Source organism: Pseudophryne corroboree, chromosome 3 (genome assembly GCF_028390025.1).
Source record: "Pseudophryne corroboree isolate aPseCor3 chromosome 3, aPseCor3.hap2, whole genome shotgun sequence".
NCBI lineage: Eukaryota > Metazoa > Chordata > Amphibia > Anura > Myobatrachidae > Pseudophryne > Pseudophryne corroboree.
The window spans coordinates 273562216-273579440 of NC_086446.1; the positions used below are offsets into that span (position 1 = coordinate 273562216).

The window sequence follows — 17225 nt, forward strand, 5'->3', positions numbered from 1 at the left end:
AGAAAGCAATCTGTCTGTTTCCTTATCTAGCCATGTGAAGTTCAATACTTAGCCTTTAGTTTGGAAGATGTCCTGGGGATTTAGCTGCCATGCTGCTTGGTGCCAGGTAGCTGTGTGTGTGTCTGTGAGTGTAGCTACATTACATCTGTTCTCTGAGGCCACACCTGACCACTACCTTCCTGTTTGACCAGTACCTGGGGGAGGGGTCTTTCTTTCTCCTTTGTATTGAGTCACCATTCTCTTTGTATATGCTAATCAGGTTCAGCCCTGAAAACTTAGTAAAAGGTTGTCTTGAGCATCCATTGTTCTAACAATATGATCTTAGCTTTTATTCATATAATCATATCTATCCGCTGCAATGTCCCACAACAACACAACAGGCCTCAAACTAACCCACACCTCATTCTGCTTGCTTCAATACCAAACATGATGTGTTTATCTGGTTCGGTTCGAATGATACACATCCATGACATTAATTCATTAGCCAATTCTAAATCTCCATGATGTCTGGTGCTGTTCATTATTATAACCATGTACTGTATGAAACAAGTGCCGAATCCATCTCTGTGCCATGTCCGAGCAAATGCGTGTGTTTCCATATATTGCTGTGCTCGCTGCGCATATTTGCAAGTATAGCGACTTATATGTGTGCAGTTTATATGGTCTCTCTATGTAATATTTTTGACTTTGACAGTCCACCCTTTGGCAGTCACCAATAACTGCCACTTCCTAAAACATTTCAAAAAGAGAAAAATATATGTCAGGGGTTAATACATTTCCATGGTTGGGTAAGGGAGGAGAGAGGAGAAGGTGTGAAGAGGGTATGACCTAGTGAGATAGCAGAAGCATGTGTGTATGAATCCATGTTTGGGGGGTCATGTATCATCGTGCCGTACGTGTTGTACATCAAGCTTCGAGGTATTGCGAAGTATACATTTGAATTCCTTCTTATCCCGTACTAAGGGTCTGTGGATGGGCTGTCAAACTTTACCGAGCTCATTTCGGCTGTGGTTGTAACAAAATGGGGGAGCACATTTTAGTTGATGATACATGAATGGGGGAGGTATGTGGTTGCTGATATCTGTGCCTGTATTCCCTATCGACTATGTGTGTCATTACCTGAGGGTTGTAGAGATGAAGATAAAGAACACTTATGGAAAATGCAATGATATTCTATGTCAGGGAAATGTACATCTGTTGTTGAAGTTTTGTTCGGTATCTGTTGAGAGTCGTCTTCTTTGCGCTGTATTGCTCTTTGGGCATGAGCAAATAGCTTTGTCAGTGCCATCAGATTTACAAAAATGTTGGGCTAGCGTGAGTTTAAAAATACTAGGGAAACTGGGGATCCATGGCAAAGTTCATCAAGTGTCCATATCATAGGTTGTCAAAACTTCATCTTTGGTTCTTGTCTGTTGTCTGTATAGCGTCTCGTTAACTTCCTCGTCCAAGGGGTCTTTGTATCTTGGAGAAAAGCAGAAAAACAGGTGAAAGAAACGGACCGTATAATCGCATTTTCATCACATCATGGTTTCTATCATTGAGTCATATACCAAATCCAGGTTAATTACAGTTTCCTCACTCCTTAGACTCATTACCTCAGGTAGTACTTTTCCAATACAACACAACCCTTCAGAGTTTGGGGCAAGCCGCTCATACGCCTTTCTCCCGCATATGAAATATGCATCATCGGGGAGAACATATGGGACGGAATATGTCATTACCATGTTACACATTTTCCATGTGAACTCTCCTAACCCTAATTCTCCCATCTGTTTAGTACACGTATCAGTTTGTACGATATGTGCACAGTATCCTGGTGATACCTCTCCAACTCTAGTAATCCTATTTCCTAAGGTATATCGATACCGGAAAGATTTTCCTCTACTGGCTATGTGGCGTACAAGCTCTGTATCTGTAGGCATTCTATTTGCTCTATGCGAAAAGGTCATGGTTTGGTTGCTCCATGACACTTCCCAATTTCCCGGCTTTCGGGGATTGGAGATGTTAAAACATAATAGGGACCTATCCACATGGTATTGGTGGAGCTTCAAACTAGGAGGGCTGGAGATATTAAACCTCCTGTCCACCGGTCTCCCACCCTTTAGCTCAAGTACCTCCCCTACCGTTAAAGGAAATGGTACTAGCCCTGATTTACTATGACCCTGAGGTACTTGAGAGCATACCCAACAATCTGTTTTATTTAACACACTACCCACTAAGGAGTGATAGTCACTCAATGGATGCCGGTCCATATGGACATTAAAACTGGACTGGCATTTCTTTATGCATCCATCCTCCACCAGACCGTCACAGAGCCTACAGATACAATTTTCTTTTTGAACTAACAATCCTTCACAATTGTTTACAAATAACATGGTTGTTAGATCGTGCCCGGTACTCGCCTTTGCTTGGTGATTGGGTTGCTATTGGAAATTTACACCTCCGTCTCAGTCATCAGGACCTTTCTGGATCCTCTCTCGACCTCACTGGTACTCTCACCGAAACAGACTGCTCTGGTCAACATCATGGTTAACGGGAAAATCCATATCACAGTCTCTTGGGGCAAGTCCATCTTACAGGAGGAGAAAAGAAGAAATTTGTAAAGGGGGTATAAGAAAACAGTTTGAGGGGGAGAGAACTTGTTACGATAATAAGTTCTCTCGTCTTGTTGTTCTTCTTGTTCTGCTGTCCTCTCAAAGGTGCTGTCTCTCAGTCTTCCAAACGAACATTCTGGTGATGCAATATTCCTTCCTAACCGGCGATCTTTCTGTAAGGAGCAAAAATCTGGCATTACCATTGGTCCAACTGAGGGGTGACATACCATCTTTAAACCATGAAAACATGAGTGGGAAGAGAGAGACAACAAAAAAACAAAAGAGATAGAGAACAATTCATGTGCATATATACATTACATAACTCGACAATAACCACCAATGAGAAAAGAGAAACAAAACATTTTTAAACATTGTCAACATTAAGAAAACATTGTTAGCATTAGAAAAACATTGTCAGACTTATTAGGCTGTCATATCTATGTGTCTACTGGTCTCCTTGAGCAGTCCCTCCCCACCAGCACCTGCATTACTCCACTGTCTGTATCTGGCCAGAAATACATTGTGGCGGAGGTCATGCTGGGGTTTGGTAGACTTCTGCAAGGACCAAGCGGATATGCAATGTGTGAATTCTTACCAATACTCGTCAGAGATGGGGATAGAGAGAGAGAGAGAAAAAAAACATTTCACAGATACATTTACAACGTTTCACCTGGTCATTCCTGTGTCTTCAGTGAATGACCTCCCAATTTATTAACCGTTACCTCAGGCTTACCATCAGTCCTAATGATCACCTTTCCTGACTATATATTATGGGTGTGGCTCAAAATTCTTCCTATGTGATCCCTGCTTGTAATTTGGTGTGTCATAACTTTTGCTCATTTTCATGTCTAGGGGGTCTGATTTTATGTGGGCTGTTGCAGTTACTGGCATAATGCCCTTCTCTTTTGCACAGATCACAAATCCTTAAGTTCCTCCATGTGCCAATGGCCTGGGGTTTTGGTTGATTTGATGCCTCCTCAAACGCTTGGATGCTCATCACCATCAACCGCTTTCCCTGTACCTACCTGATTCCTTGGATACCATGATTATGTCGTTGTCTAGGGGGTTGGTATACCTTCTGTGAATCTTTGATCATACAGTTAGATCTTTCCTAGGATCTGGGTAATCAGACATGATTGATCTCAATTCTGTCCGGGACCAGGGATGGCGCATTGCACTGTCCTTGACGGGAATGGTTCCCTGATCGTCAGTCTTCCCATTGGGGACTGTGATCACCCTGACAGGACTAAACTCAATTACATCACCTTGTTTTGGTCTTATAATATGGGGTACATTTGTTTGTGCGTGATATAAAACATTGTACGTACCTGTGGACACGACCTCACCTGACCCTCCGTTAGGGGGTTTGATTATTGCCTTTACCAATTTGGTCGCGTCCACCTGGATGTCTTGTAGGATGGCTTCCGGAAGAGGTGCCGACATTGTTCTGGCCTCACTTTCATGAGTGTATTCCTGGGGGAAGTTCGACATGGGGTGCAACTTGCATAGGTTAATAGTTGTACATTCAACAGTATTACAATAATCATTGTTACATTTATTACACTTATTCTTATAATCTATACTACAGTTGCTAAGAGCGTTTTTATTGTTCAACCCTGTGCTTTTCTCCGCAACCACAATCCCCTCCATTGCCACCTCTCAAGATGAAAGTTAGATATGTAAGTTACATTTCTTTGCATTTCACTTTCCTGTTGCCATAACTGCAAACAATCATAATGCTTGATTCGTCTCTTTGCTGATTTGATGAGACATATCCTTTGCCTTAAATTATGCAACACCTCTAAGTCAAAACTACCTATCCCGGGAAATGGTGCCTTATCCCCCGCAGTCATTCGTGTCCATTCATCACAAAAGGTCTCAGTGTGGGGACCATATTTCCCCCACATTACTAACCGAGCAGACCCTCGGGGTCTGCAAGCCTCTGGAGTCTGAATCCTGACCTCCGACCGTCTCTGTGTTGTGCACTTGGCTGCCATTGTGGACCTTTTTAACACAGAAAAACTTCCTAAAATGCACCAAACACAGAACTTCGTTGGAAATCCTTAAAGCTCTTCCACTGAACTTCTTCTGCTCCGGGTATCCCCGTTCCGCCTTCTAGCAGACACGTGTAGCCGTTGCAGGCCCTATCTCTAGAGATTTTCCTGAGAAAATTCCCTTCCTTTTTCTTTACACAAATCACGCTTGCATGTGCTCCCTACAACACGTATGAGGGCAAGATTTACGCATGGATATACGACCTCATATCACGTTGCGTTATTGGTCACACATACAACCGTGCGGTCCAATCGTACCACTTATAGACACTTGTTGCCCATAAATGGTAGGATCATTGGAGTCTCCCTACTGTGCTCCAAAACAGCCAGAGCGTAATACAACGAAAACTTTATCACACTCTGTTGCACGTTTTCACTCAGATCGTGCTCATCACGTTCCACATAGATCACACAGATCACAAAGTCCACAAAGCGGAATTCAATACCGTTTTATCACATAGATCACAAAGTCCACAAAGCGGGATTCAATACACTCATACCGTTTTCAACCCACTATCATTCTTATAGTTTTCTGATCAGAAAAATCATTTCCCGTAGTCTGATAGCTCTCCCCAGAGGCGTTACAGTAAAGTAAGGTATTTAAACTAAATTTTGGAAACTGAACAAATGTGTGCTATTGTCTTGTGGCTTCTGTATCGCCTTACTATAAGCGATATTTCACTATATAAACGCTTACCAAACACCACACAGTATCTTCTATGCTGTGTGCTTGTTTTTTCTCAGCACGTTATCAATGCAAATGGCAAACAGGAAGGTGAGATGTGAAACTTACACAGATGAAAATGCAATTCTAAATTTAATCTAATAACATACATTGATGTAAGCACACGCATATGAAATTACATATAAGTACCAATCACTATTACTTATGATTGACTATGATATAGATTAAATAAATGCATAAAAAAAAAAACTCATTAAATGATGATTTCTTTTTGACAGTGGATGGCTGATTGTTTCCTGAGTCAACTGAAAACCAGCCGCTCAGAAAAAAAAATAAAAAAAATTTGACCTTCCCAAAATGGCCGCTGCTCCTCCCCCTTCCACCTCCATGAGGGTCACACAAAATGGTGGACAGACCATGCGGCCTCTTGTCACAAAGAAAGTCATCATTCAAAACTCCTAAAGTTATTCTAGGCCTGAGTGTGTAGTTGGCACCAAATTGAAATAAAAACCAGATTTTCAAAGACAATAGCGTACTGTTCTTACCTCCGGTCCCGGATTCCCTCAGCACCCTTTACTAAGCGAAACAGACGCTTATCCAATCAGCACTGCAAGGAATATGATCCCGCCCTTTGCTGATGGATAATGTCTGCTGATATTACCTAGCAGAGATATGTGAAGGATAGGATGAGTCCCCCAATTGACAATGCTAAATTCCTTTGTCGTATAACCAACCCTTTATGAAGTCTAAGAACACTGTACGCTGTTTACTTAAGAAGTATCGTATGGGTACGCTAGTTGCGTAACGATCGCTCAGCCGTAGGCGAGACGCTCAAGCGTCACGTTCGCTCACGGCCCAGAGATCACAGGACAGAACGTTAAATGGCTTTTGACTAACGTAATGATTCGCTATGGCGTAGCAGACGCTCGAGACCACGAGGAGATCACCAGCGGCGCAGACGCTCACAACGCTATACCTTTATGTCTAAACCTTATACCAATGAAATACACAGAATACCTTAATGTGAATACAGGGTGTAAGTGCAACCTTGTGTAACCTGACTAACTACAAAGCTGCTTGTGCGTCACCGACGCTCAAGTGAACACTTAACACTATAGGAAATACACAGATACTGGTTTAGGGTCCAAAGCCTATTAACTGTATTATATCTAATATACTTGTAAAAAGGGGATAACAGTACAAATGATACACTACAATATAACAGAGACTACCTAACCAGATAACTACACAAGAAATACAATACAATACAATTACTATTTATGGGAAAATGGAAGGGGAAGAGAAGAAGAGAGAAATAGAGAGAAATGGCTCATGATAACATTAAATAAGAGACAACATGGTTGCAGATAAAACTACACATGTGAGAGACAATCGCTGCGCAGTTAGTCAATGCTGAATACAGCATGGGATGGAAGCTAGACTCCATTTTGAGAAACCTCCACTTGATTCCAAAGACCACACCACATGGCTGAAAGGGGGAGGGGAAGATATCCAGCAGCAGCCATTTTAGATTTGCAGGTCCAAACACATGGCACTTTATTCTAAACCACAATCACATAGCAGAAGACACAAGACTCCATTTTCTTCCAAAATGTCCAAGCCTCAAAACAATGCATATGTTCTGATTTTACAATTCCAAACCATCTAAATCACCTTTCACAATGTAATCCAACTTCCTAGAACCATCTCATAATTTCACATCCCAAACAACTTCAGTATCTCAATAACCAGAGCATATTCATCACAAGACCAGATCACAATGTAATTAACACAAACGTAACTGCATGGTGGTATTTATGATTAACAGGATATATATTATAACTAACCAGCACAATCTATTTTAAATCTCCATAGGCAAACAAATACCACAGATACTATGCTACAGATTGTATACTGTTCCAATTTATCACAGACTTCACAGAGTATCCACAAACACCCAACAATCACACAACCAAGTTACAATATCCTATTTAAACCAGAAAGCAATCTGTCTGTTTCCTTATCTAGCCATGTGAAGTTCAATACTTAGCCTTTAGTTTGGAAGATGTCCTGGGGATTTAGCTGCCATGCTGCTTGGTGCCAGGTAGCTGTGTGTGTGTCTGTGAGTGTAGCTACATTACATCTGTTCTCTGAGGCCACACCTGACCACTACCTTCCTGTTTGACCAGTACCTGGGGGAGGGGTCTTTCTTTCTCCTTTGTATTGAGTCACCATTCTCTTTGTATATGCTAATCCGGTTCAGCCCTGAAAACTTAGTAAAAGGTTGTCTTGAGCATCCATTGTTCTAACAATATGATCTTAGCTTTTATTCATATAATCATATCTATCCGCTGCAATGTCCCACAACAACACAACAGGCCTCAAACTAACCCACACCTCATTCTGCTTGCTTCAATACCAAACATGATGTGTTTATCTGGTTCGGTTCGAATGATACACATCCATGACATTAATTCATTAGCCAATTCTAAATCTCCATGATGTCTGGTGCTGTTCATTATTATAACCATGTACTGTATGAAACAAGTGCCGAATCCATCTCTGTGCCATGTCCGAGCAAATGCGTGTGTTTCCATATATTGCTGTGCTCGCTGCGCATATTTGCAAGTATAGCGACTTATATGTGTGCAGTTTATATGGTCTCTCTATGTAATATTTTTGACTTTGACAGCGTCACCGACGCTCTGAGAATACTTAACACTATAAGAAATACACAGATACCTGGGCTTAGGGTCCAACGCCTAATATATATATATTATGAATGATATACTTGCAAAAGAATTAATACAAATACAAATCATACACTACAATATAACATAGACTACCTAACCAGATAACTACACCGGAAATATAATACAATTACTATTTAAGAGAAAATAAGAGAGAAAGAGAAGAAGAGAGAGAGAGAGAGAAATTGGCCCACAATAACAAGAAGATCAATATAGTTGCGGAGAAACACTTACGCACAAGGGGAAACGATCGCATGCGCCTCGATATCCAGCTCCCGATTATCAGCAATGAGAACCGTTGAAGAGAGTGAGAGCTGGATATGATCGGCCTGTCTATTTATGCCCCACACACAATGCAATTCAATGGTCCCTACAATCTCATTGTTCATTGGACACAGGAATTCCTCCTCGCATTATAACAAAAGGTCATAGGTTGATTCATACAGGTGGGCCGTGACTATTTCCAACAGCTCAGGTGGGAGGGAAACTGGGTTTCCCGCCGCATGGATAAGTAAGTGCAAATACAGTAAATGTTCATAAACTTCTTATGTCCATAACTATTCGCACGAGCGATTAATCCGCTTCAAACCAACGCCGGAATATTGCTAATTAAATACTCTTCCGATGGGTACTAAACACCACTGTATTACTCCTGTCTGACCCTTCGTATCAAACAAAGAGGGATTTCTCTGTTCACGAACATTCTATATTAACCAAACTTTCAGAATCTATCAAAGGGACCATGATCTACAAAATACATTATATAGTGAAAATATGTAACGATTGAGTCGCACGCTACGATCACATAAACTCTACCGTAAATACGCATACCGTGCGCCTGCGGGTGCCCGCGACTGTGAGTATGCGCACGTACGGGAGAGCGTACGCATGCGCAGCACGGACCTGTGTGAGGTGCAAATATGGTAGTGTGCATAGAGATATTTTTCTGACTTTGACAGTCCACCCTTTGGCAGTCAACAATAACTGCCACCTTCTAAAACATTTCAAAAAGAGAAAAATATATGTCAGGGGTTAATACATTTACATGGTTGGGTAGGGGAGGAGAGGAGAAGGTAGGAAAAGGGTATGACCTAGTGAGATAGCAGAAGCATGTGTGTATGAATCCGTGCTTGGGGGTCATGTATCATCGTGCCGTACGTGTTTTAAATCAAGCTTCGAGGTATTGCGAAGTATACATTTGAATTCCTTCTTATCCCGTGGTACGGGTCTGTGGATGGGCTGTCAAACTTTACCGAGCTCTTTTCGGCTTTGGTTGTAACAAAATGGGGGAGCACATTTTAGTTGATGATACATGAATGGGGGAGATATGTGATTGCTGATATCTGTGCCTGTATTCCCTATCGACTATGTGTGTCATTACCTGAGGGTTGTAGAAATGAAGAAAAGACATAATTATGGTAAATGCGGTGGTATTCTATGTCAGGTAAATGTACATTCGTCGATTGAGGTCTTGTTTGGTGTCTGTTGAATGCAGTCTTCTTTGTGCTTTTGCCCATAAGGTGCGAGCAAAAGCTGTCAATGTCCATAGATTTACAAAAAGTGTTGGGCTAGCGTAATTTTAAAATTTCTAGGGAAACTGGGGATCCATGGCATAGTTCATCAAAAATCTGTGTATCAGGTTGTCAAAACTTCTTCTTTAATCCCTCTGTTGTCTGTATATCGGCTCATCAAATTCCTCGTCCAAGTGGGTCTTTTTACCTTGGAGGAAACGGAAAAACAGGTGAAAGAAACGGACCGTAGAAATCACATTTTCATCACATCATTGTTTCTACATTTGGGTCATAAATCAAGTTCATTGGAATTACAGTTTCCTCACTCCTTAAACTCATTACCCCAATACGACGATTGCACCTCATTAAAGCCTGACCGCATCTAAATATCAAACCAATCGTTATGATAACACCTAAGATACATAGGAGAAACTTCCCAACATCCATTATGACTCCTTGAGCCCAGTCTCCTAAACCAGAGAACCAATTTCGCGGGTTCAACCATGACACCCAACCAGTCAGCTCATTACCTACAGCAGCAAGAGTGAGATTGTGTCTCCTGCGAAATTCCCACTTCAGTTGGAGAATATCGTCCATCTTTTGGTCTATGACCTCGACCGGGTCCTCGGTGCTATTCGTAATATATGTGCAACATTTCACGCCGTATTGTGTTGCCAGTGTGACACAATATCCGCCTGTCACTGCTGTGAGGTAATTGAGAACCATTCTATGCTGTACCAGTTCTGTTTTATAAGCCTGAAGTTCTCTTCCAGTATACCTAAACGTGTCATCATACATTTCAGTGATATTATCTAACAAACTGGCGAGCGCAGATATGTATTTATAATTCAACACTCCTCTGGCGGTGCGAGTGATGTCTAACGCGATTAGAAACTGAATCCCGGTGGATTCATGGATCATGTCAGAGGCCGGATGCTCTGTTCTTTCTATCAGGTGCCGTTTAACTACGTGCTCGTAATGGGTGTGAGTATAAGGAGTTTGGGCAACACGGTGTATGTCTTTCATTTTGTCATGTGATACAGTCATTACTTCAGGCAGTACTTTTCCAATATAACACAATCCTTCAGAGTTTGGGGCAAGCCACTTATACGCCTTTCTCCCGCATATGAAATATGCATCATCGGGGAGAACATATGGGACGGAGTAGGACATAACCATATTACACACCTTCCATGTGAAATCTCCTAACCCTAATTCTTCCATCTGCTTAGTACACGTATCAGGTTGTACGATATGTGCACAGTATCCTGGTGATACCTCTCCAACTCTCGTAATCCTATTTCCTAAGGTATACCTATACCGGAAAGATTTTCCACTACTGGCTATGTGGCGTATAAGCTCTGTATCTGTAGGCATTCTATCTGCTCTATGCGAAAAGGTCATGGTTTGATTACTCCATGACACTTCCCAATTTCCCGGCTTTCGGGGATTGGAGATGTTAAAGCATAATAGGGACCTATCCACATGGTATTGGTGAAGCTTCAAACTAGGAGGGCTGGAGATATTAAACCTCCTGTCCACCGGTCTCCCACCACTTAACTCAAGTACCTCCCCTAACGTTAAAGGAAATGGTACTAGCCCTGATTTGCTATGACCTTGAGGTACTTGAGAGCATACCCAACAATCTGTTTTATTTAACACACTACCCACTAAGGAGTGATAGTCACTCAATGGATGCCGGTCCATATGGATATTAAAACTGGATTGGCATTTCTTTATGCACCCATCCTCAATGACATTGTTACAGAGCCGACAGATACAGTTTTCTTCAGCTAACAATCCTTCACAATTCCTTCTATGGTCAATGCTATCGGATCGTTTTCTGATACTCGCCTTTGCTTGTTGATTATGTTGTTCTTGGAAAACTACGCCTCCATCTCTGTCATCAGAACCCATTCCAGAACCTCTCTCGACCTCCATGGTACTCTCGCCGGAACAGACTGCTCTGGTCAACATCATGGTCAACAGGAAAATCCGGATCACAGTCTCTTGGGGCAAGTCCATCTTGTAGGAGGAAACGGAGAAGAATGAGAAGGGGGAAAAAAAATAATTTGAGGGAGAGGGGATGGGAAGTTGGAGAAGAACAATAAAAGGGAACAGGGGATCGACAACTGCTTTTGGTCTTGTGATTTTCAATGCTCAGGTGCCGCCTCAATCCTCCTGGAACAGACACTCCAGTGATACAACCTCTACCGTCTGTTCCTTATCACGGGGCCTCTCTGGATCAGCAACCTTTTTACAGTGGGACGAATGAACCCAAGTCTCTCTCTCAGCAACCTTCAATGCTGTAGTGCTAGTCAATAAGACCTGGTATGGTCCTTCCCATCTGTCAATAAGGCAACCCGTTGATACGACCTCACCTATCCCTCCGCTAGGGGCCTTTGTTACTAATCTCGGGGGTGGAGCTGTGCCTACTGTGGTCTCTGCTATGGTGGCTGCTAGAGAGAGCGCGGAAATTGTGGCTGATTCGTCCTCTTGATCACACTCCTGAGGAAAGTTCAAAACAGGGTACAACTTGCACGGGTTAATACTTGCATTGGTTAATTGGTTAACATTATCTTTAACATTTACACAGTTGCTAAGTGTTTGTGTGTTACACCTTAGTGCGTCATTCTCCGCAACCAATTTTTCTCCCGATATATATATGGTGGCGGTGGGGCCGTGGCTATCAGTTTTCTGATCGAGCCAGATCCCGCCGCCTGAGCCAATCCTCTCTGTATGTCACCCTCCTGTTGCCACAACTGTAAATAATCATAATGCTTGATTCGTCTCTTGGCTGATTTAATGAGACATATCCTTCTCCTTAAATTCGTTAACACTTCTGTGCTGAAGCTACCTACTCTTGGGAATTTCTCCCCGTCATGTACAGTCATTCTCTCCCATTCATCACATAAAGCTTCTGTGTGACTTCCGTATTTCTCACACATTACGTACCTTGCCGACCCGACTGGTCGGTTCACTGAATCAACCCGAACCGAGGTTGATCGCCCCCTACCTGAACAAGTGGCCCCCATAGTTCGAAGGTGTTGCTTTATTCAGCCAACCCTTACGCAAACCAAAATGTTCAAAATAGGCTGACGGTGGCGGTTTACCGAGTACCCCACTCACTCGCCCACGCCGACCAATACGACCTGATCACACCGATATGGTGCTGGCGTACTCGACCCAGGGCCCCTGCGACCTGAACCTCTATTTACTGGAACCTGCGAGGGTGATCCGAAGAACACTTACTCTTTCCAGTAACTATTGGTTGTTGGATAGTTCCTGAGTGAGCAGCGAACCTCCCTTAAAATAAAAAAAATTACACAAATCACGTTAGAATGTACAAATAGCGTTTATGACCTTCGTACACAAATAGTACCGGTCAGGTTTACTAATGCACACAATTACGTGCGGTACAATCGTTCAGCACATAAGCAACTAATCTTATGTACGGAGCGACCAGTGGAATCGAAAATTACGGCTGCGAATTCCTTCAGCCAGAGCTTGTATGGCCTATATGGGTGTTGCACCAACCCTTTTAGGTGTTGTGCCTGTGGACTGTATAGCGGACTTCCTTGTCTGCTGTACCTAAACCTGCTGGTCTGTTATGACCTCCTGGTCTGTTACAGTATGACCTCCTGGTCTGCTACACTCTAATGCTCAAATTGTATGTTTTAACCAGGGATGCCTCCCTAGCCACCATGTACGTCACTTACACGCATGTACCTCACGAGAACTCGACTTTTCTTGTGGTTCAACCTCAAAAATTGTAAAAACAAACACTCACTCACCACATATACACTTTTGTTTCTATTTCTATTTCTGCGCAGAAATTTCTCTTTAGACCAGATGTGTTACAAATTAGGAGAAGGATCTGTTAATTTAAATTTCGAATGTTAAAATAGATTTGCGCGATTTATCGCCTTGTGTTATTTACCGCGTTGCGCTATTTATCGCGTTGGAAAAAAATTAACACTTGTGATTTGAGTTACGTGGGCGTACCCGTACGCTCCGTTGCGTAATATACGCTGCGTGCGTCGGCCCTTGGGTTGCGTACGCAAGTCTCAGTCCTTTGTTAGAGACACGTGTACGCAAAGCAAAGATCCACCGTAACACAATTTATACGTTTATCAATGTAGATGATCCTTTATCATCTACCGCGCACCACACTGACTTCGCCTTGTCTCTCAGGCACAGCTGTGTTTGTCTATACTTTAACTATATTACCTTTTTACTCTTAACCTATAAAATAGCAGCAAATCTCTCTTAGCACGTTTATCAACTATAAAACTGGCAAACAGGAGAGTGATATACGAAAATACACAAATGAAAAAAAGAAATGCAGATATATATGTGTGCGTGTGTGTGTACGCAAGACAGAAAAAATAAACAGTTTTAAAAGAGACTAGCGTGTTGTTCTTACCTCCGGTTTCCGGATTCCTTCAGCACCCTTTACTAAGAGAAGCAGACGCTTATCCAAACAGCACTACGAGGAATATGATCTCCCGCCCTTTGCTGCTGGATAATGTCTGCTGAAATTACCTAGTGCAGATATGTGAAGGACAGGACGAGCCCGCAATTGATAAAGCTAAATATTTATCTTATATAACACCCTTTATGAGGTCTAAGAACACTGTACGCTATCTACGTATGAAGTACCGTAAGGGTACGCACGTTGCGTAACAATCGCTTAGCCGTAGTCGAGACGCTCAAGCGTTACGTTCGCTCACGGCCAAGAGATCACAGGCAGGCACGCTATTGGCTGCTGACTAACTTAATGATTCGCTATAGCGTAGCGGATGCTCGGGACCACGAGGAGATCACCAGCGGCGCTGACGCTCACAATGTTAAACCTTTGTATCTAAACCATAAACAGTGTATTGTGCAGTAAAACCTTAGTGTATAGATAGAGTGTAAATGCAACACAGTATAACCTTATTAACTCAAAAGCTGTATGAGCGTCACCGACGCTCTGAGAATACTTAACACTATAAGAAATACACAGATACCTGGGCTTAGGGTCCAACGCCTAATATATATATTATGAATGATATACTTGCAAAAGAATTAATACAAATACAAATCATACACTACAATATAACATAGACTACCTAACCAGATAACTACACCGGAAATATAATACAATTACTATTTAAGAGAAAATAAGAGAGAAAGAGGAGAAGAGAGAGAGAGAGAGAGAAATTGGCCCACAATAACAAGAAGATCAATATAGTTGCGGAGAAACACTTACGCACAAGGGGAAACGATCGCATGCGCCTCGATATCCAGCTCCCGATTATCAGCAATGAGAACCGTTGAAGAGAGTGAGAGCTGGATGTGATCGGCCTGTCTATTTATGCCCCACACACAATGCAATTCAATGGTCCCTACAATCTCATTGTTCATTGGACACAGGAATTCCTCCTCGCATTATAACAAAAGGTCATAGGTTGATTCATACAGGTGGGCCGTGACTATTTCCAACAGCTCAGGTGGGAGGGAAACTGGGTTTCCCGCCGCATGGATAAGTAAGTGCAAATACAGTAAATGTTCATAAACTTCTTATGTCCATAACTATTCGCACGAGCGATTAATCCGCTTCAAACCAACACCGGAATATTGCTAATTAAATACTCTTCCGATGGGTACTAAACACCACTGTATTACTCCTGTCTGACCCTTCGTATCAAACAAAGAGGGATTTCTCTGTTCACGAACATTCTATATTAACCAAACTTTCAGAATCTATCAAAGGGACCATGATCTACAAAATACATTATATAGTGAAAATATGTAACGATTGAGTCGCACGCTACGATCACATAAACTCTACCGTAAATACGCATACCGTGCGCCTGCGGGTGCCCGCGACTGTGAGTATGCGCACGTACGGGAGAGCGTACGCATGCGCAGCACGGACCTGTGTGAGGTGCAAATATGGTAGTGTGCATAGAGATATTTTTCTGACTTTGACAGTACACACTCCCTCATATCCGAACAAAACTTTGACCTGTACATGCTGTATGCACAGTATACAATCTGACCTGTACCTACTGTATAGTAGACACACTATAATATTTTGACCTGCACTCACTGTATAGTACATAATACACCCTCATATGCTGACCTGCACCTACTGTACAGCAGAGTTGGTATCGGGATGCCGGCTGTCAAAATACCGTCAGCTGCATCCCAGAGATTAAAATACCAACAGAGTAACTAAGAAAACTAACCCTGATCCTAACCCCCCTAATACCCCCCCTCCCTACTCCCGCAGCCTGACCCTAACTGTCCTAAACCTAACACTCCCTCTCCGTAGTATAAGCCTAACACCCCCCCCCCCCCCCTCCTAATTCCCCTCTCAGATCCAAATCTCTGCATATTTTCTATCTTCTATCTTCCCCGCCTGCCCAAGTGCAGCATTGATAAAAAAAAATAGCATTTTAATACCTACCGGTAACTCCTTTTCTCCTAGTCCGTAGAGGATGCTGGGCACTCCAAAAGGACCATGGGGTATAGACGGGATCCGCAGGAGACATGGGCACACTAAAAGACTTTGACTGGGTGTGAACTGGCTCCTCCCTCTATGCCCCTCCTCCAGACCTCAGTTATAAGAACGGTGCCCAGGGGAGACGGACATTTCGAGGAAAAGGATTTTTGTTAAACTAAGGGTGAGATACATACCAGCTCACACCACAAACACACCATACAACTGGATTAGCAGGAATACCAGATAACAGTATAAACGAAAAAAACAGCAACAAGCTGAACATAACCGATACACAACCATCGTGTAACCGAAAACAACAACCAATAATACAACTGCAAGTAACAGTACGCACTAGGATGGGCGCCCAGCGTCCTCTATGGACTAGGAGAAAAGGATTTACCGGTAGGTATTAAAATCCTATTTTCTCTTACGTCCTAGAGGATGCTGGGGACTCCAAAAGGACCATGGGGTCTATACCAAAGCTCCAGACTGGGCGGGAGAGTGCGGACAACTCTGCAGCACCGATTGAGCAAACATGAGGTCCTCCTCAGCCAGGGTATCAAACTTATAGAACTTAGCAAAAGTGTTTGAACCCGACCACGTAGCTGCTCGGCAAAGTTGAAGTGAGCCCACCTTCCTGGTAGAATGGGCCTTTACTGACTTCGGCAACGGCAACCCAGCCAAAGAATGAGCGTGCTGAATCGTATTACAAATCCAGCGTGCAATAGTCTGCTTGGAAGCAGGATTTCAAATCTTGTTGGAAGCATACAGGACAAACAGAGCTTCCGTTTTCCTAACGAGCCGTTCTGGCGACATAAATTTTCAAAGCTCTTACGACATCAAGAGATTTTGGGACTGCCACAACATCCGTAGCCACAGGTACCACAATAGGTTGATTTATGTGAAACGAAGAAACCACCTTCGGCAGAAATTGTTGACGAGTCCTCAATTCCGCTCTATCCACATGAAAAATCAAATATGGGCTCTTGTGAGACAAAGCCACCAATTCTGACACTCGTCTTGCAGACGCCAAGGCCAAAATCATGACCACTTTCCAAGTGAGAAACTTTAACTCAACCTTTCGCAAAGGTTCAAACCAGTGAGACAAAAGAAACTGTAACACCAAGATCCCAAGGTG

At 42.7% G+C, this 17225-nt stretch overlaps 1 long non-coding RNA gene across 1 annotated transcript in view; it reads left to right on the top strand.

The window, feature by feature from the left end:
- Positions 1-5839, top strand: part of LOC135057693 (uncharacterized) — a 45374-nt gene extending 39535 nt beyond the window's left edge. The window contains exon 4 of the long non-coding RNA XR_010244306.1: positions 5612-5839. This is a non-coding gene — a long non-coding RNA (uncharacterized LOC135057693). The remainder of the gene's footprint in view (positions 1-5611) is intronic.
- Positions 5840-17225: the final 11386 nt, after the last annotated feature.